Source organism: Macaca thibetana, chromosome X (genome assembly GCF_024542745.1).
Source record: "Macaca thibetana thibetana isolate TM-01 chromosome X, ASM2454274v1, whole genome shotgun sequence".
In the NCBI taxonomy this organism is placed as follows: domain Eukaryota; kingdom Metazoa; phylum Chordata; class Mammalia; order Primates; family Cercopithecidae; genus Macaca; species Macaca thibetana.
Genome location: NC_065598.1, coordinates 8,617,026 through 8,636,725, shown reverse-complemented (window position 1 = coordinate 8,636,725; position 19,700 = coordinate 8,617,026). Strand labels below are relative to the sequence as shown.

The 19,700-nt window shown below is 41.9% G+C and overlaps 1 long non-coding RNA gene and 1 pseudogene across 1 annotated transcript in view; one reads left to right on the top strand and one right to left on the bottom strand.

Moving 5' to 3' along the window:
• The window catches only part of LOC126946385 (uncharacterized), a 151,444-nt gene extending 133,645 nt beyond the window's left edge, over positions 1–17,799 (top strand). The window contains exons 2-3 of the long non-coding RNA XR_007722650.1: positions 16,902–16,948; positions 17,770–17,799. This is a non-coding gene — a long non-coding RNA (uncharacterized LOC126946385). The remainder of the gene's footprint in view (positions 1–16,901; positions 16,949–17,769) is intronic.
• Positions 15,120–15,354, bottom strand: LOC126946384 (protein BRICK1-like; annotated as a pseudogene).
• Positions 17,800–19,700: the final 1,901 nt, after the last annotated feature.

The window sequence follows — 19,700 nt, the reverse complement described above, 5'->3', positions numbered from 1 at the left end:
CTTTATACTTATGGATCCACTACTCACCAGGAGTGACTTCCTCAGGGACAGAGAGGCCAAGAGGGTCCAAGGTGATGCATAAGGCACGTCATCGGAACTGGGAAGGAGAAGGTGAAAATGTTTTAGAACAGATCCAGAAAATCATGTCCGTCTTGGGTCCCTCTGGAAAAGTTTTCAGAAACATGTATTTCAGGGGAAAATTATTATCGTTCTTTTAAAAAAAACCCTTATTTTCCAAAGTGCCCTTTCAGGTTTGTTTTTTTTTTTTTTTTGAGATGGAGTCTCACTCTGCTGCCCAGGCTGGAGTGCAGTGGCGCCATCTCAGCTCACTGCAACCTCTGCCTCCTGGATTCAAGTGATTCTCCTGCCTCAGCCTCCCGAGTAGCTGGGACTACCGGTGTGTGCTAATTTTTTTTTTTTTTTACTTTAAGTTCTGGGATCCATGTGCAGAACATGCAGTTTTGCTACATAGGTGTACACGTGCCATGGTGGTTTGCTGCACCCATCCACCCATCACCTACATTAGGTATTTCTCCTAGTGTTATCCTTCCCCTAGCCCCCCACCTCCTAACAGGCCCCGGTGTGTGATGTTCCCCTCCCTATGTCCGTGTGTTCTCCTTGTACAACTCCCACTTATGAGTGAGAACATGGGGTGTTTGGTTTTGTGCTCTCGTGATAGTTTGCTGAGAATGATGGTTTCCAGCTTCATCCATGTCCCTGCAAAGGACATGAACTCATTCTTTGTATTTTTAGTAGAGACAGGGTTTCACCACGTTGGCCAGGATGGTCTCAATCTCTTGACCTCGTGATCCCCCTGCCTTGGCCTCCCAAAGTGTTGGGATTACAGGCGTGAGCCACCAGGCCCAGCCGCTGTCACTTCCTTTTTAAAAGTGTTTTTCTTCTTGCAGCCTATCTTTATCTCATAGGTACTGCTGGTGTCTGGTGATGGATGAGGTGGAGCCAGGTAGTTGGGACTTTCTGCTGAGTTCTCTTTCTTCAGCCTGCCTGTCTGTGACTGGTGGTTTGTGTCTTGGGATCCACCCCTGTGGAGCTGAATCATGGTGCTTTCCTTAACGACGTCGCCTGCCGATGCCAGGTGTCCCCTCTTAGTCCAGCATACCTGGCTCAGGACTTGGGCTTTCTGAGCTCTTTAATAGCACAGCCGTGCTCAAATCCCTGGAGTCCCTGGCCCTGACTTCTGCAGTTAGGAGCTCCATGCTCTCCTCTCTCGAGAGCTTCAGCTATCCTGTTGGATTCTTTCCTTTATATGATTGTCCCTATTCTTTGATAACTTGAGACATTATTAATTTTCTACCTTTTAAACTAAGCTTTTCACCGTAAAATAAAACAAAGGAACAGAAAACTATACAAAACTGGCTGAGTGTGGTGGCTTGAGCCTGTAATCACAACACTTTGGGAGGCTGAGGATTACCTGAGGCCAGTAGTTTGAGACCAGCCTGGGTAACACAGTGAGACCCTGCCTCTAAAACATAGGAATAAAATAATTAGCTGGGGCATGGTGGCATGCACCTGTAGTCTCAGCTACTTGAGAGGCTGAGAGTTACCACTTGAGCCCAGGAGGTGAAGGCTGCAGTGAGCTATGATCATGCCACTGAACTACAGCCTGGGCAACACAGGATGACCCTGTCTCAAAGGAAAAAAAAAAAAAAAAAAAAAAAGGAAAACGACACAAACGTGCATAGGTTAATTTATGATTCTGTGGCAAGCACCGTTGTAAATATCACCCCGGTCATAAGAAAGAGCATTGGCAGACACTGTAGAAGCCCCATTCATGTGCCCCATCCTGGTCATATCCCTTCTATCTTGCTGTGTACCCACTATGTTAACTTTTATAGCAATTGCTTTCTTGCATTTCTGTGTAGTTCTTTCTCTAAGATATGTATCCCTAGACACTATAGGTTCTGCCAACTTGTATAGTTGGATCTTTTAAAGGCTTTTAATGTATGGTGTTCTCCTCCATTCCTTTATGCTGCTGTTACTGTTCTTTACAATTTACCTGTTGAAAAAGCCAGGGCATTGGACCTGTCGAGTTTCTCAAAGGTTGGATATTTGGGATTACTTACTCATGGTGCAGCTGAATATTTTCCTGTGTTCTCTGTATTTCCTGCAGCTGGATGTAGAGGCTTGACCAGATTTAGAGTCAATTTGTTGGTAACATGAGGCAGTGTTGAATTCTTTCCTCAGGAGCCATAATGGTAACTGAGTTGCACTCATTCTTTGATGTTAGCAGCTGCCTAGATCTGTTAATTCACTGGAAGTTGCAAAATGGTAATATTCTGACTCTATCATGTTGTTTGCATTTATTAGCTGTAATAATGTTACTAGGCATCACTTCTCATCTACTCTGTGTTGTCCAGCGGTGCAATTCCTGTGGGAGAGGCAGGATAGAATTCATTGCCATTGGGTAGCCATTGTTTCCAGGAAATTGCGGGGAAAAGAGCTGGAAATGTTTTTAAGGCAACGTAGTTTATGAGTTTACAGTAATACTTGTCTCTGTGTGAAATTTTAATCTCCCTTTCCCACACCAATGATCCGCATTCTCCAGAACACTGGGAAGGCTAGAATTAAAATATTGCATAATTACTCATTTGCTTTATCTTGCATCACACACACAACTGTCTCAAAATAATGATACAAATGCTACCATCACCACCAAAATGGTTACCAAAAACAGTTCAGAAAATTTTTTAACTCTGTTGTCTTCAATCTTTCCCCATTTTTCATGGTTGTGCTGTTTTTCACATCGTCTAAGTGTACAGCCATTGCATGTTATGCTCTCTTCCTTTTAACTGCTGGTTAGTTTTTGTGTGCAAGTCGTATATTTAATGCTGAACACCAGCCTTAGGTCTGTGTCTCTCTAGTCAATCATTCTGGTTTTCTGTAACTCATTGTCTGGCAGATGCCTTTGGAAGGGCTCTTGGGAAAAACATTGTCTGGCTTCTTACATCTTTAAGTTTGTGCTCTTCGTGCTTGAAGGTCAATTTCGCTCAATATAAAGAACTTAGACACGGGTTCCTTCCTTGAGTATCTTAAATCAGCAGTCCCCAACCATTTTGGGACTGGTTTTGTAGAAGACAGGTTTTCCACGAATGGGGTGCTGCGGGAGGGATGGTTTCCGAATGAAACTGTTCCACTTCAGATAATTAGGCATTACAGTCTCATAGGGAACATGCAACCTAGATCCCTTGCATGCACAGTTCACACTACGGTTTGTGCTCCTGTGAGAATCTAATGCCGCTGCTGATCTCACAGTGGGCGGAGCTCAGGCAGTAATGCTGGCTCGCTTGTCGCTCATCTTCTGCTGTGTGGCCTAGTTCCTAACACGCCACGGACCAGTACTGATCCACTGCCCAGGGGTTGGGGACCCTGTCTTAAATATATTACTCCATTTTCTACTGGGAAAAAAAACCCTTGCTGTTCAAGTTTGATAATGATGTAAATTTATTTAAGTTATGTGTCACTTTCCATTTTTGCCTATAAACCCACAGGATTCTTTTCCTTTAAAGTTTAGTAGACATTTTAGTAGAAAGCATCTTCATGTCAGTTTTCTGGGTCAGTAGTCTCAGGGATGTTAGTTGCTCTTTCCATATGTCATTTCGAATCCTTATTTTGCAGAATTTTCTTGAATTATATTTTTGGTACTTGTTGCCCTGTTTGGGTTTTCTTTCAGGGATTTCTATTGTCAACACATTCAATGTTCTTTGCTCATTTAAATGCTTAATCGCTTTCTTTCAAATACTTTTTGTATCTTCAACTTTTTTTAATTTTAAATTTTCTTCATTTTTTTACCTTTTATTTTTCTTGTTATTTTTAATGTATTCTCTCTCATATTTTTTTCTAGTTTATTCTTTATTTCTGTGATTATTTTTCTTATTTCTCATTGTCCTGAGTTCTGCATTGTGATTTCTGAGTATTTCAGTTTCTGATTTATGTTGTATTTTAATGTAGTATGCCATTTCTATGAGTATTTTTTAGCTCTCTTTGAAACAGAAAATTACAGTTTTCAAGTGGTTTATAAAAATGTATTTTCTGGCATACTTTTCTTGTCTGTGGAGAGGTTACTCTGCTCTTTCTTCTTTCATTTCTTATAATAAATTTGAGTCAGATTCAAGCATGATTCTTTTCCATTGTTCATTTTCACATAAAGTTAGTTTTCCTAAAGTATTAGAAGTAGTTGTGTTGAGTAGCATTTTAATCTTACTGATCTCACTATTGTGTTGTTTTCATGTAGATTTTACAAGATTCTGAGTCTGCTGGAGATTCTCTTCCCTTTGTTTCTCTTGTCCCTGCCCTGCTCAGCTTGGATTCTACTTGCAGTGTGAGGGCCCTGCCTTGAAGGGAGCCCAGTGTCAGCTCCAAAGGTATGTGGGGGCCAGAGAGCTCCCCCTGCCCCTTCAGACTGGCAGAGATGTCTGTTGAGTTCAGCGAGACTCCTCTTGATTTCCACTGCTATTCTCACATGGGCCCACTATGCTTTCCAGCACAAGCCTATTGGCTGTTTCCAGGTTCTTCTGTTTCCGCGTCTGCCAGAATCCCTGATGTTTCCCTACTTCCTCCCACACAGACACTGATCCTGCAAGCCTTGCAGGTTGCTCTTCACCTGATTTTGCTGTGAATCTGCTGCATGTGTGGTTTTACCAGCTGCTCGTTCTGTCTGTGTTTCTGTGGAGATGCGGGGACCTTTGGAAACTGTGACACTGCTGTGGCAGCTCCCTCCCTAGATCTTACTGGAACATTACTGAACGGTGATCATGCATGAATTTAATGAACACGGTCACAGAGACTTGACAAAATGGGTCAAACTGCATCCCCAGACAGGCATTGCAATCCATTTTTATCACCTAGTAAAATTAAACCCTGAACGTGGATGATTGTATGGCCCAGGGAACAATAGCTAGAGGAGGGCAGTGACTTTGATGTTTGTGTAAATAAGAGCAGCAGCTGGAGGAAGGCAGGGATCTCAGTGCTTGTGTAACTGAGACCAGCAGCTGGAGGAGGGCAGTGGTGATCCCAGTGTTTGTGTGCGTGAAAAAAGGATGCACAGTGAAGCCATGTCGGGTCCCAAGGCATCCGTAAACACCACACTTACAGAAAGAAACAATCATGAAGCACCCCCTCTGCTTAGCACTCTTCCGAGAGTCAGGGATAAAAGGATGAAAACAAGTTGTAGGCCTTCCACGTGCTCCAGTCTCAATCTGGAGACAGAAGGATTCATCAATGTTAAACAATGGCGGAAACAAGCCATTCCCTTTCTTCCAGATTAAAACTGGAAAAATAAACCCACACACCTATATCCAGAGTCCCTCACCTAGGAATTCCATTAAATCCTCGCTGCAGCTATATTTTCAATGTTTCTCTTTGTGTCATGAAAGATTCAGGATTGAAGGTGTTAGTGGCCCAGAAATAGACTCCTCCACCACCTTCATTTCTAGCTATTTCCAAAAAGACATGAAAGGAACCAAAGACTATAGTCTTTAGAACTGTAGTCTATACAACTGCTACTGACAAATGTTTCTTTTTCTCATCATTGGTTTAGGCCTTGTTGTTTCAGAAAATTAGATGTGTGTGTGCGTGCACATGTGTGTGTTTTTGGTGGGGGTGAGTTTGGTGACACAGCCCAATAATTATCCATAAGATAATCTTGGAGAATAAGCAAGTATGGCTGGATCCCACCCTGATGGGGGGATTGATGGCCTAGGACGGCTCTTTGTGTGTGTTTTTATGCAGAGAAATGGGATGAACTAAAGAGTTGATTTCATATCTTGGTGTGGTCATTCAAAACCCGTCCCCTTAGCCACATAAGACTACAGTATGGAGAACAAATATATCCCCAGGGACTTTCTTGGCAGCGAAAAAATGTTCATTTGGGAAAGTTTTCAAATTTTCAGCTATTTTAATGTTAAGAGTTAGTGGCAAACTTTGGCATTTGCCCATCTTTTCTCAAATTTGTCAATGTAGATAAAAACAGGAAGATAGAGCCTGGAGGCATAAGAGGGACAAGAGAAGAAACCAGAAAGAACATGATTGATGATATTCAGGGGGAAAAACCCACTTGACAGACTCATTTTTATGGCTGGGATACGTGATATGTAGCAGGCTTACTCAAGAGGCAGCTTCGTTCAGGGAATGAGATTCTATCTGTGTTATCTAATTAGGCAGGTCATACACCATCTGTTTTTGTGAAGCTGGTTGCATTAAAAATTAGCCAGTTTTGGTTGTTGTTGTTTTTTTTTTTTTAATACTCGTTAACCTGTTTCAGGGGAACAAACATCAGTATCAAACGTTTAGGGGCAGCTTAGCCTTTCAGAAAAAGTTAATGCTTTAGGCATCTTGGGTGTACTGAATAGAATTAGCTTGAGTATAGCAGTACACAATGAATAAATAAAATAAGAAACACTTATATATAGCCTTATTTGCTTATTTATAGATTTGCAGATTTTTTTCCCACAGCCTTTTCAAATAGGGTAAACGATAGGTGTAGGTGGCATTGAGGTGTGGAAAAAATGGAAGGCTTGATGTGATTTGACAAGATTCAATATATTAACAAGTGCAAACACTTTATAAGGTGGTTTTGGCTTTTTGTATTTACAGCATGTGTGTTTGTGCACATGCGTGTGTGTGCATCTGTTGCCTTAGGCTTGTGGATTCTACAGGAATCAAGGTGTAGGAAATGACTGGAAAAACATTTATAGGCATCAGAATCTGGACCTAGGTTTTACCAATGATGTTTTCTATTCAGCTGGAAAGTGCTGCTCAACTATCTGGAGCTATTTTTAAGAGCATGTAGTTGGACAGTCCCTAAGGCAGTGGGAAACAGCAATTTTACATATGGGAAAAATCCAGATAAGGAGATAATGATATTAGAAATATGTGTGTCTTGTGTTTTCTCTAAGAAAGAACAGCCTCAGTGAGTTTTTTAATAAATAATTTTGAAAAGAGTTTTTTATTGGACACCTATATATTATGTGCCAAAGACCATCCTGTGATCTTGAGAGTGACTGATTTGTTCCCTTACGACCACTCTGAAATTGGCCACTCTGCAGAAAGAGAAGGACAGAGTAGAGAATGTTGCTGTAGAGGTAGCCGTGTTAATGATGTTTCCGAAGCAGAAAAGACACAGTCAGTACTGTGGGTGATGCTTTGCACAATTACTTTGGGAACAACACGTCACTGCTCTTGAAATTTTCCTTTGTGCGAGGCCCAATAAATTTCCTCCGTAACTACACATTATTGCTCAATTATGTTCAACTAATTATGTGGAATCCATTCCACTGCCACACTCGGATATTATAGGACTATCTCTGCAATTACATAGCACAAGTGTTCTGGCAAACATGAGTTAAAGGAAGAAATATTTTATAATAGCAGCAGAGAGAAGTAGAAGCAATTTCTGACCAATTATACTGAAATCGGTAGTCCAATTCTAAGAATTTAAGCTACTTGGGGCTAATATTTATTCTTCCTTCCACCACTTGGGAAGGTTGCAGCAAAAAGAGTGTGGTATGGCAAGACAATCTTTTTAGGGAGTTAGGGCAAGGAGTTTGCCTGGAAGCTTTCCGCCAGGAGAGTTTGATTTCCGTGTTATTGCTAAAACACCTCATTTTTGTTTCTGTGAAGAAGCTTTCCCTAAAGCTCCCTGTGCGAGGATCAGAGCTGATTTTAAACGTGGGAGCTGACTTACGGGAGATTCTGGTTTGTTGAAACAGAGCTCCACAAAGGCCGAGAAGGCCTCCTCCTACCCTCAAAGATCCTGCCTGCCTTCTTCACACTTCGCCTTTGATCTTCCCGGGGAGCTTTGAAGCTGCAGTCATCTTTGATTTTGATGCGCCGATCTGGAGTTATTGTCTGGTTCTTTGGAAAAGGCAAAAAACCGTCTGTTCTTCTGCGCTTGCTTTTCTTTTCTTTAAGAAAGTTTACATGCAGTTGTCTCGATGCTCGTCTCTTCCACGCGATGTGGCACAGCTCACTGGACAGCGGCGGGAGCCCGATGAGGGAGTGGGCGACAGACGTGTGAAGAAACAATCTTGCCGATTCTCTCCTTTCTCCATTCCTGCTTTCCTCCCTTCTCACTGTTCCTTTTCTGTTCTTTTTTGTTTCTTCTGTCCTCCTCCTTCTTCAAGAAAGAAAGAAAGAAAGGAAGGAAGGAAGGAAGGAAGGAAGGAAGGAAGGAAGGAATCCTAATCAGCTTAAAAAACATAGGCATCAATTCCCACAGTATGTTAGTAGAGTGCAACATATTCTGTGGTGGTAGGTGACAACCCTGACATTCTGTCCTCCTCCTTCTTCAAGAAAGAAAGAAAGAAAGAAAGAAAGAAAGAAAGAAAGAGAGAGAGAGAGAGAGAAAGGAAGGAAGGAAGGAAGGAAGGAAGGAAGGAAGGAAGGAAGGAAGGAAGGAAGGAATCCTAATCAGCTTAAAAAACATAGGCATCAATTCCCACAGTATGTTAGTAGAGTGCAACATATTCTGTGGTGGTAGGTGACAACCCTGACATGGGACACATGAAAATCGCTTTTGAAAACAGCTTCTGACTTGGGCGTTTGAGGCGGCGGGCAATTAAGGCAGGCTCCGTGTAGGTCAACAGCGCTGTTGAGGCTTTACTCTTCTAACTCCTGTGGACCCATGGAACACTGACTTCATTTTTGGAGCAGTAGGAGCTGGAATGCAGGTTGACATCAAATAGCCATGACTAGCATTCTGGGACAGATCATATTCCCCCAACAATATTGTTTTTTTAAACCCTAACTGTCCACATGAGTTAGCGCTGTTAGCCTGCATGGAGGCTTCCTTGATTGACCTGTGCTTTTAACACCTGCTTATCAGGCCGAGTGGGCACATCTGTGACAATAGTGTCTGGGGAAGGCCAGGGGCACAGAGGAGAAGGAGCGAAGCCCAGCCGTGCGAGTCCCAGGGAGTGCTCGCCGCGCCCTGTCGCAGCTAATGTGTTTGTTTCTTGGCTTCTCTGGAAGGATTGTAATATGTGCTCTCTCAGGATAAAAATGACAATATTCTGAATATCATAGAACAGAGCGGTCAGCAAAATGACTCTGTATAGGTTCAGATGGTATTTAGGTTTAAAAATAATTTATATTTAATTATTATGGGTAAATATGGATTGTATATATTCATGAGGTTCACGTGATATTTTGATACAAGCATACACAGTGTCATAATCATGCCAGAGTTATAGGATATCCATCACCTCAAGCATTTGTCTTTGTTGAAACTATTCAATGATGCCTTTGTGGCACTGGAGCAGCCATAAGCAGTATGTAGCCAGGAGGCATGAATGAGTGCCAATAAAACTTCATCTATAAAAACAGGCATGGGGTCACATTTGGCCTATGGGCCCTACTTGGTTGATTTGAATGAAAGGAAACCAGGAAAAGAGGTTTTGCTCATGCTTTGAGGTCATGAAATTATTCACAGCTGTAACTATACAAAATTTTAAAAATAATATTGTTACTATATTATTGTTGTAATAAAGTTACTATTGTAATATCCCTTATAATGCCAAGCATATGCTAGGTATTGTGCTAAGCATTTGACATTCTTTCATTATTTACAGAGATGCACGACCATTATCATAATCTAATTCCAGAATATCTTCTTCACCCCAAAAAGAAACCTCATACTCATTAGCCATGACCCCTATTCCTCCCTTCTCCCAACCCAACTAAGCTACTTTCTGTCTCTGAATTTACTTATTCTGGGCCTCTCCTCGAAACGGAATCATACAATATGTGGTCTTCCGTGTCTGGTTCTTTCACTGAGCATCGTGTTTTCAAGGTTCTCCCAGGTTGTGGCATGGATCAGAACATCACTTCTTTTTATTAACAAATAATATTCTATTGTATGCTAGATCATATTTTGTTTATTCATTCATCAGTTCATGGACATTTGGGCTGTTTCCACTTCTTGGCTATTATGAATAATGCTGCTATGAACATTTGTGCACAGGTTTTTGTGGGGACATATGCTGTCATTTTTCCTGGGTGTATATCTAGGAGTGGCATACTTGGGTTCCATGGTAACTGTCTGTTTAACTTTTTGAGGAACTGCCAGACTTTTTCCAAAGCAGCTGCACCATTTTACATTTCCACCAGCAGCAATCTATTAGGGTCCCAATTTCTCCACATCCTCACCAACGTTTATTACTGTCTTTTTTATTATAGCTTTCCTAATGGGTGCGCAGAGAAGTTTTCTTAATAACTGGTTAAAAAGAAGACGTCAGTCTAAGTTCTTGGTTTGCAATTTACCGTAGAAACGTACTGCATGCCTTGCATAACCCAGTGACGTGCCCATTGGTTTGGAAATGTGTGAGAGATGACTCACATATGTGTATTTTGATGTTCCCAAATGAAGACCTGAGTTCTTTTGTAGGAAAAAAAAAGGCTTGGGACCTATATCACACATTTGTTTAATGTGAACCCCAACCTCTCGTCATCTCCAGCTCTTCTGTGAATAATATGTGTAAATGCAAGCTTTGTCTCAGTGATGAAAATCATGGTCCTCAGAAAGTTTTTAGGAACATATTTTTGGGAGTCTAAGTCTTCTTTTTCATTTGCATCATTTTACAGTGAGAATAGAATAAATTGCAATGCCCCTGATTATTAATGCTTAAGAACTAAGTTAATAAAGCAACATTAGTGACCACTTCTTTGTAGGAACTGAATGTGACATAATGAACAAGAATGAGAAGAAAACCAGTAGTCATGAGAGTGGAGTTCTGACTGCAGCTCTGCCTCTAATATTTTATAATTCTGGATAGGTTGGTGATTTTACCACATCAGCTTCCCCATCTCTAAACAGGGTGCCAGCCTCCTCTGTTTCTTATTTCACAGAGCTGTTGGATGGGACGTAAGGCAATGTATACGGAAGCACCTTGGAAAAGATGTGGAAGTGTGAAAGTGTGCTGCAAAATCAAGTTGAAGTTGAATTATCAGGAGAGTAAATAGCAACCGTGTGTTAGTGGCTAGGAGGAATAAACAAGCCACAGACACATCATGGCATTTCGATGTTGGGATAAAACTTGGAGCCCATCCAATGTAATTCCCTTGTGTTTCTGATGAGAAAGTATGACGTGCCCCGTGTCCTTTGAGCGGCCAGGGACAGGACTGGAATTAGACGTGAGCTTGTGTGAAGCTTAGCCCTCTTGTGGCTCCTAGAATTTTCATCCAAAGAACACTCTTTCTTTGTGGTGCCAGTAAAGCTCAGAATACCAAACATTTAACCATCCACTGGTACTTTCTCTTCCACACTGACCTTTCTCTTGTACTACTGTTCTTTTGACATAGCCACAAGAGACTGCAAGAGAGGCTAGGAAACATAGTCCACCTGTGGCCCCAGAAGAAGAGGAAATAGCCTTGGGGAACATCAGCCAGTAGCAACCACAGAGACCCAAGTGGATGGGATGGTTGAAGCAGTTGGCTGGGAACTCGGCTACACCACTAAGTCAAACAATAGCTCATCAGTGCCAGTTTTAGAGTGAAGGAGAAAAATGGGGGTGGGTTGGGTACATGTATGAATTGGGCTACCCTGAAAGCATAATAGCAGCTGTTAACATCACCATGTGCAGGACGGAGTTGAGAGAAAGCTTTCTTCCTGGCACCCAGGAGACTTTGGGTGGTTTTCATGGGGTCCACCAGGCTCTCCCCATCATCCTCTCCTCCACACACTCCCGCGCACCTAGGAGGCCTGAGGGCCAGGGCAGGGCTATCGTATAGTGGCTCTCTGCTGGAGATGAGGACTTCCAGACCTCAAACTCGGATAGTTCTGCCACCTGGGGGTGGTGCTGGCAGCAGGGAATATTTTTCCTTCAGAGGGGGATGTGTTTCTCACTCAGGAGAATCCTGTTCTGAGATTGTGGAACCTTTTTGCCCTCTTGATTGAGCTCAGATATAAGACTCAAGCTGATATTTAATTACCCTTTACCTTTGAAATTCCTTAATATAGTACCTATTTGCAGAGTACATCCACATTCTGTTAAATGCAGTGATCATTTTCTCCAGCTAGCTTCATCCCCAGAATGGTCTCTTTCTTTGTAGCTTTCCTACGTCCTAGGCATCTTCACTCTTCCCAGATCTCTTTGAGTGCGCCTGTCCCGGACCAGTATCTACAGTGTGAAGGGTTTTGGTTTTGTACACTGTGGACCCTGGTTTATGGGTCACGTTTGAATTTACCTATTTTAAAATTTCACATTCCTTACTGTAATGGTAATAGTGTTTTAGGTCCACTGATTTATTTTCCTTCTGCTTTCTATGTCTTTCTAGATAATCTGACACTAGGTTGCTTAATTTTTATAAGTGAACTTGAAAAAGGTCAATACTTCTAGGATAAAAAAAATCCCTCAAAACTGTCTTTTCTTGGATAAAGTGTGTGCATGCATTTTGTAGATACAACAGGGTAAAGGATACAGGAGACATCAAAGAAACAATTCCTAGATGATATGTCAGAGACGGATTGCCTTTGAAAGAGCAAGGTGAGTCGTATCCTTTCTAGAGTTCAGTAACACTGGAGTTCAGTAGAGATCCCTAGGGTCTTAGCAAGGAAGCTTCTACTTTCCCATTACTTTAGTTTCTCTTTGGGGACTAATTATATAGCAAGAGTGGCTTTAGTGCATTTAGTAAGAGAGCAGGGTGAAACAGCTGGCTTCTCTGCCAAGGCTCCCTCCTCTAACCCGTTCTTGACAGGTTGCAGTGGCCAGGTGGCATGTGTTCCTTTGAGTTTCAGGGCAATGGTGGGGAAAGAATCCATGGGCTATCTTCCATGACCTGTTCAGTGAATAGATTCTATGCTGTATTTGATGATAGAAACAGCCTTGCAACCTGGTGTCAATCCAGACATGATGGGGAAGCATGACAGGATCCTGCGCAGAATCCTGGTGGCTGGTGTTTTTGTTGCCTTGTCATCGTGGCTTTAAAATGTTTGATGCTGTGTTTCCTTTTGGGGCTACTCTGATCCCCTCAGGAAAGGGGCCCCATCCTAAATCCCCCTAGGACCATGACTCCTCTCACACCTCAGGGGGGATCTATACACACCAGTTAACATGCCCCTGTTACTCCTACTACAAGCATGGATGACAGCACAACTCGTGACTCAAGAAGCCAGCTATCCACTTTTGACTACCAGGAAGAAAAAAGCCACAAATCATGCCACAATGATAGGGTTGGGGGCAGTTCCCCATCAGAATGTCATGTCATCAAAAGCTCAGGGTATATATTAGGATGGAGCGGGAGCAAGTAAAGTCCTTGAAAAAGAAGCAGTTGACCTTTGCCACCTTCCCTGTAGCACTCGAGTGTCCTCTGTGTATTCTTAAAGCCCCTCTAGTCACATCCCATCCCACGCTGGACTGCTGGAAAGGCACTTCTAAGTCATTCTTAGATGCCAAGCAGCATTTCAGACACATTCTGGGGCCAAATGCATCTCTTTGGCTGCTGATATTTTTGTTGCCTTCACACATAGATTCATTTAGCTCCAAACATTATTTCAGTGATAATATAACTGTAATATCATGATTATTTTATTCTTTGGGAACATAAGGATGATTTTCAAATATTTATGATGGAATTGGACTTCATGCTCGTAATTGATATGACAGTAATTGTGAGTAAAAGCTGTATGATTTAGTGCAACTAGATTTTTGGGGAGCTGGTCTTCTCAGAAAACACTGGGTGGGGAGGGGAAAAGCAAGACAGGAAAGGGAGGGCACCCACCAAAGTGTCTGTCATCAAGCCAGGTTCCACTGAGGATAAATGGAGCTTAATGCCCCACAGGAACTCTAGGAACCAGGGTAGAGCATGCACCTACCCAAGGAACAAAGGAGCTGGGGCATTGATACATCAGCTTCCATCTGCCATTGGTTGAGGGCTGCTGGGGGGTGGAGCTTAATTCCCTAGCTCTTCAGGACTGCAGGTGCACATTCGAGTCCCTAGATAGAGCCCTCAGGTAATGAGCTGGTCACTCATGGGGCTAAGGGGACACAACTAGCATTTACTACAACCCCTTACAATACATCCCTCAATTTAAAGTTTTTAAAAAGTAGGAGAAGCATTGAACAAGTCAAAAAATGACTTGTTTTTATGAGATAGACTACAAATGGAAGTAGGAACTCTGCAAAGGGATTTATAATGACTGGAGTGTTTGGAAAAGGCTCCTCAAGGAAGGGACATTCGATTTGTGCTTGAATGAAGGAAAGGCTTTTTTCTCTGGTTCAATGCTGTATCTTTTATTGGAGTATAACACGCCTACATGGTAAGTACTTGATAAATGTGCTGAATGACCAAATAATTCCCAGGATGAACTAATCAGCTGAAAGTACAAACATGGGGGCTTGGGCTGGTAAGCCACCTAGGCTTTGAATCAAATAGCTACATCTGAAAGTTTTGTTGGAATAATAATCCCATACATTACATTTCTGTGGAATAAGTGAACCCATCTCTAGGTCCTGTCCCTACCATAATCACAGCAGTCAGATAAAGTTGAGGAGTTTATTAGGGAAATTTGAGAGGCATAGACACCCCAAGTGACAGAAAGAAATGTCTGAAAATGTCCCTTCAAGCCAAGTGGGAACCTGGCCTTGACCTCCCCAAATCAACAGGAAACTGGCGGGTTAGCAACAACATTCTCTGGTAGCCACATTGCCAGGGCATGAGTGTCTTGGCCAGGACTGCCTCCCACTTCCCACCAAAGGTGGGGAAGAGACAAAGACTGTTCACAGAAGCAGTGCAGAGGCAATGAGAACTTTAAGGAAAGTCTGAGAGAGAAAGAAGGATAGGGGTGGGGAGGACCTTCACAAAGAATCCCAGGCTTTTGGCTGTGAATGTCTCAAATACATTGACAAGTAGATCTACAAAATGTTACTGGAAAGGTAAAATACCTAATGTTGTTTCCAAGAGTTCCTCTAGACTTTTCCTCATATACCACATCACACCCTCAGAAGTACATGGAAGAACCCAAAGGTCACACTTTTGAAAAAAGAAAAACAAGAATAAGCCCTGTTGCTCTGTAACGAGAAAGGAAGGAGCTGAAGGCTGGTGGGGCCTTTCTCACATGACCTGTGTTCTGTAAAGCAACTTCCCAGCAGCAGCATGGCACTGTTCTAGGTGAGCATCTCACCTTTTGTCACCCATGCTTCAGTGTACTCTATTCTCTGTTCAAGGGCTGTCAATTTCTCCCTTAGTGTTGCAAATCTTGAACAAGACATATCAAACGAGTTGAGAAAGTCTGAGAAAGTCTGTGATTTTCTTGATGCTGCTGGTGATTATCTCAATGTACTCCCAGTTCGCCCAGTCCTACTGAATCTCCTGCTTCACCAGATCCTCTTGTCCTGCCATGGTCAAAGCCTGAGGAAGACTGAAGCAAAGAATTTGGATCTGTGAAGGGGACAAGGAGAAAACTCCAGGCAGGAGAAATGGCAAGAGCAAGGAAAGGAAAATGAGTGGAGATCTACTGACTTCTTATTGGGAAATATTAATAACTCTTCAGAGGTTTTCTGTGTTTCAGCATGTCCTACAAATGTGGCACAAAATGCCGTTTTATTCCAGACTATCTTGGTGTTTATGTCCATTACAGTTTGGAAGATGAGATAGTGTCTCTGTCTAGAGCATGCAGCAGATTTGTTTGCTTACTCTGCAGTATTACAGAGATGATGTCTTTCTCTAGGACAAAGATCAGGCAGGTGTACTGCCTATTATAATATACTCAGTTTCTCTCTCCTGTAATGTAATGCACTGTGTGTGCAGGGGTCACATGGCCTTTGCATTGCCTTTTGTCAATTGGAGATTGAGGAATAATCTTAACTGATGATACTCTGGCTGCTGATATTGCTGTGAGTAGTAGAGTCATTTGTCTCTGACCCAGGAGTTTTGTGTCTTCTGCCAGCATCCCTGAATCTGTGGTAAGCTAACTTGTTTGCTAAAATCTAAGACCCTTCACAGTGGTTGATACTTCTAAGTATGATGCTCAAATAAATAATCTAATTCAAGCCTCACGTCATCCCCATGAAGTAGGAATTATTATTGTGGTTCATGTTTTATATCTAAGGAACCTGAGATCCCAAAAGATTAAATAATGTGCCTGAAGTCACTGAGCTGGTAAACAAAGAAACTAATGTCCAAAATTAGGGTATTCTGGCTTCAAAACTGTGTTTTCTTAACCACCCTAGCAGCCATCCAGTGATACCTTTGTTGGAGATAACCATGTGCAGGTGAGAGTGGTGGATGTTGCAGCAAGGTGATCACTACCCCCGGTTGGAAGGGTTGTCTTAGTTAGAGGGTGGCATGGAAGGGAAGATATGATGGAACCAGCCAGGTCAAAGATAGCTTAGAATGACAGGATTTTATATAACAGGCATAGAGGAGCAGCAGGAATTGACTTAGTGAAATTACGTAATTTAAAAGAAGTGCTGAAACTTAATCTTATTTCTAAGTTGGCACTATTGTTCTTCCTCTTTGCTCATCAGTCCAAGACTTAAGTGATGAATAGGCTCTGAGCAGGTAGGAAGAGTGAAGGGAGTGCATTTCAGGTGAGGAAGACAGCATTAGGAAGACCAGAGTGGTTTGGTTCTTTCAGAGGTTGCAAGTTGGTCTCTCTCGGTATCCATCCGTCCATCCATCCATCCATCCATCCATCCATCCATCCATCCAATATGCTTATTTATCTATCTATCTAATCTATCAATTTATCTAGCTATCTACTTACCTATGTAACATCTTTAAAGGAACTCATGTCTCATATTGCAAATTAAAACAAAATCCTTTTGAATCCAATTGTGAGAATGTCCACTTTTGCTGTTTTCCCTCTACCAGCTTACTTTTGCTGCATGCAAACTAACTACAGATATCAATCAGCTGTTTACCCATGTTCTCTCTTATTTTTACAGCTATTAGCAGGCACTCATGTTGCTGTGAACTGCGCACTGAGTACTGGGTGAGTCAGAACAGGTACCTGTGTGTGAGGGTGGGGCTCTGTGCCCTTTCCATTGAACCCTGCTTCGCTGTTTCCACCGTAGGTCCTGTTGACTCTCAGGCAAAGAGATTGACCCTTCTTGATTTTTTTGAGCAGCTGCCTAAGAAAACAGAAATTTAGAACAACTTTGTTGGTAAGACCCTGAGTCTACCTTGGTCCCAGAACAAAGGGTTTAAAGGATCATAAATTATTTCTAAACCTGAGTAAAAGTAATGACAAAACCCACAATTACTTTTGCACCAACCTAAAATACGAATCAGATGCACACAGATCTAGGGATGCTCATGAATTTCAACTTTTGGAAGGACAGCTAGGATAGACCTCATCCAAACTAGACTTGCTGATGGGATTCTAGAGCTCATTTCAAACACGGTCATAGAAAAACAGGCTCACAAGAGAAAAGCCACAACCCAATGCAGACAATTTATCAGAGCATGGTGGTGGCCTGGGATAAAAGAGGTGTGTGAGTAAGTCAGTCATGGGACACTAAGAAGGAAATACCATCTTGAATTCTTCCTTTGGTGATAGAATTGTGCATGATTTTGGATGTCTCCTTTTCTTTGGTGCTCACATAACTGCAAGATGTCTCAACAAATAAGATTAGCTTCATTTTTCTCCTCTCCCATAATACCATCTTCTTCCTTTGCTGTATCAGTGTGACACTGGAGCATTGGGGCAAAGGGAGAAGGAAAACTTCTGGCAATCATGTTTTGTCTGTGGCGCCAAACATGTAGATACATGGAACTGATTGAGTGATGATTAACGTTTTCACTTTACATCAGGATGTTGGATATTGTGTGGACACTTGAGGAAGAATGAAGAATTTAGCCATGATGGATTTATACTAAGATGTAAGTCCTTGCAACTCAAATGCCTCAAAAACCTGCTAACATTTGCGAGATCAGTACTGAGAAAGTAACTTTTTAAAATGATGAGAACTACTGGAAATATTTGAGACTAACAAAAGTACTTCAAATCTAATTCTAAGGAATAATGCCCTCTATTTTATAAACAAAAGTTAAAAGAGAAGTATAATCACATATTCCGCAATGTTTCAAAAAGTGTGAATTAGTTTAAATGAAAACATTGATAAGCATAATTGTCTGTTTAAATATGAAGATATTTCAGGCATTATCTAATGTCAAATTTATATTGCCAGTATAAATATAGATACAAGCAGAAAATGCATCAAAGAATTGTTCTTACAATATAACTGAATGTCATAAACTGACATTTTAAAACCATTTATTCACTCTTATGATTACCGATAATCATTATGTCTTAATCACATTTTATGTGTTGTCATTTAATGACGTTTATTCAAATATCTGTTGATTAATTGCTCCTGGGTGACCTAAAGCCACTGAGTTTCATCAGCCAATTTGTCTTCTTTGCAAAAAAGAGAAGAAATATTTCTAACACTTTGGAAAGCTATTTAAAATTTGATTAAAGTCTAAAAGCCAGCAAATCAGTTTCTCAAGTGGATCGAATATAATTTATTAATCTGCAATTTTAGAATCATTAAATTATTAAAATTGGTGGTTTAAAGCTCACTATAGGATATGATTACTTAGCAGATTTAGGTTTGTTTTTTTTTGAGATGGAGTCTCGCTGTCACCCAGGCTGGAGTGCAATGGAGCGATCTCAGCTCACTGCAACCTCCGCCTCCCAGGTTCAAGCGATTCTCCTATCTCAGCCTCCTGAGTAGCTGGGATTACAGGTGTGTGTCAACATGTCCAGCTAATTTTTGTAATTTTAGTAGAAATGGGGTTTTGCCATGTTGGCCAGGCTTGTTTTGAACTCCTGGCCTCAGGTGATCAGCCCACCTCGGCCTCCCAAATTGTTGGGATTACAGGCGTGAGTCACCAGCAGATTTAGTTTTAATCATACAACTAATCTGAATGTTCTCACATTCCTGTGCCTACTGACTGAGTTGTCTCTGCCAGTGTACACACACTGAGTCTTTTGACCAAATTTTCTAAAAGCCTGGAATTGACATTTTCCCTTTGGTCGCAGCACATAAATATTATTGAGTCCCTGCTCTGTGCCTCATGGTATGCTAGGTGAGTTAAGAAACAAAATGATTGTCAAGTGAATTTGGAAAAACATGGAATAATAGGACAGTAATATATGCAGTGCTATAGTGCTAAATTGTACCTTTTGACCTGTTAGGTTAGAATATATTGCACATTAATTATTATTAATGTTAATCACTATTATATTATTGATAATATTGCACATGAATACTATGGCTCTCAGCCAAGGGCCATTTTACCCTCCAGGGGCTACTTGGCAGCGCCTGGAGATATTTATGTTTGCCACAACTAGGAAGGGTCCTGCTGGAATCCAATGGGTAGAGGCCGGGGACACTGCTCAACATCCTGCAATACACAGGACAGCTTCCTCTCACTCAACAAAGAATTCTCCTGCAAAAATGTCAGTAGCAGGGCTGGGCACGGTGGCTCACGCCAGTAATCCCAGCACTTTGGGAGGCCGAGGAGGGCAAATCATGAGGTCAGGAGGTCAAGACTATCCTGACTAACAAGGTGAAACCCCATATCTACCAAAAACACAAAAAAATGGCCAGGTGTGGTGGCGGGCGCCTGTAGTCTCAGCTACTCAGGAGGCTGAGGCAGGAGAACAGCGTGAACCTGGGAGGGGGAGCTTGCAGTGAGCCGAGACCACACCACTGCACTCCAGCCTGGGTGACAAA